This window comes from Halyomorpha halys, unplaced genomic scaffold, assembly GCF_000696795.3.
Source record: "Halyomorpha halys isolate HHAL.00 unplaced genomic scaffold, Hhal_1.1 Scaffold2186.1, whole genome shotgun sequence".
Lineage (NCBI taxonomy): Eukaryota > Metazoa > Arthropoda > Insecta > Hemiptera > Pentatomidae > Halyomorpha > Halyomorpha halys.
In genome coordinates, this window is record NW_027110047.1 from 21,671 (window position 1) to 23,420 (window position 1,750).

Sequence of the window (1,750 nt, forward strand, 5' to 3'; positions counted from 1 at the left end):
AATATAATGTAAAATTTTCAGTTTCTTTTATTACGAAAAAAGCAATATTTATTGTATATTTAAATATACTTTTATACTTGTCAATGATTTGTAGTTAACTGATACCCTAGTTTTTATTAGCTATTGTCTGATATTTATTTTAATAGGTTTCATAATATAAATTGTAATAATTAAAATGTTAGTAGGTAAGTTGTTCCCGCAACGTGTCCTTAAAATAAAATTTTAACAATATTTAAGGAAGAAAAATTTATATTTTATGCAGAGTTAGTAAATCCTATAATTTATTAATACAATATCAATAACGGATTTTTATTTTAAATAATTAATAAATGATTTGTCAGGTGCGGAATCAAAAATTGTGTTTTTATCATCACAATATACATAATATGATACTATATTAAATGTAATATGATCATACTATAGTATGATTTTACGAATCGATTAATGATTATATCGATACTGTTTCAAAAATATACTTAAAATGAAAGGCATGTTTTAACAAACACTTACAACTGTCAAGAACTGTACAGAGCATGTGTATTACTGTTCTTGACAATCGTAAGTGTTAGTTATAACAGATCTGAAGTGAAATATCTTATGATGTCAAATCAGACATTCCTTCAATGAGTAGGTTTATCAGAATTTATTCACTTTTCTACATTTTATTTGGTGAATAAATTATGTCGAACTGATCTAAATTCAGTACGAGGAGATTGAAATAAGCTCTTTTTAGTAGCACAAGCATATAAATAACAAGAGTTATTTGGATTGGCTGGGACAAGTTGGACTGAATTTGACCTGTGTGGTGTTTTTGAAGTGTCGGTTTTCGGTCACAAATCAAAAGGGCCTTGTGCTACAACCACATTAGTACAAGAGCCGAGAGGAAAAAAAGGCAGTTATCTCACCCCAATTTTTGATTACTTCCATAAAAACTATGTATAATTACTAGTCAAAATTAATGAGTCTGCCAAGTATAGGTAGGGAGAATAAAAAATGGCTACTGTTTCAAAAGGTTAATAATAATTAATTTTTCATTCGGAGATCTATATCTTAAAATCTACCAACAATACTAGAAAATCTATAAGAGAACATTATTTAAAGAAGAGTAAATTTGCTAAACTGTAAGCCCTAATAGAGCTATTTACGTCCAATAGTTCTCGAGATATAACTTTTTTAAAAAAAATATTTCTTAAAAATCTACTGAAAGATTAGTAGTTAGTTAATTTACTTTGAGAAATCTATATCTCAGGAACTATGTGACGTACAGATGTTTATTATCACTAACACTAGAAAACCTAACAGAACATATAATTTAAAATAGAATAAATTAGTTGAAATATGAGCCCCAGTAGAGCTGTTTACATTCTATAATTCCCGAGATTACAGTTTTTTAAAAAAGCAACATTTCATTAAATATATACCGAAAAATCAGTAGTTAGTGAATTTATGAAATGATAAAGTGAGAAATCTTTATCTCAAGAACCATTTGACGTACAGCTGTCTATTACCACTCAAATTAAAGCTAGTGTAATGTGCTATAAAGTAGTTTATGACCTTTACCTTCATAGAGATATCATTGTTTATAATATTTCCATATGAATTTGGCATATGAAATTTTGTCCGAACAACTATAAATCAATTTATTTTAGAAAATACCATGAAAACTACTACTTCTATGAATATAATCATTATAAACTGCTTTATGGTACATTAAACTAGCTTTAATGTGAGTGCTATTAGACATCTGTAC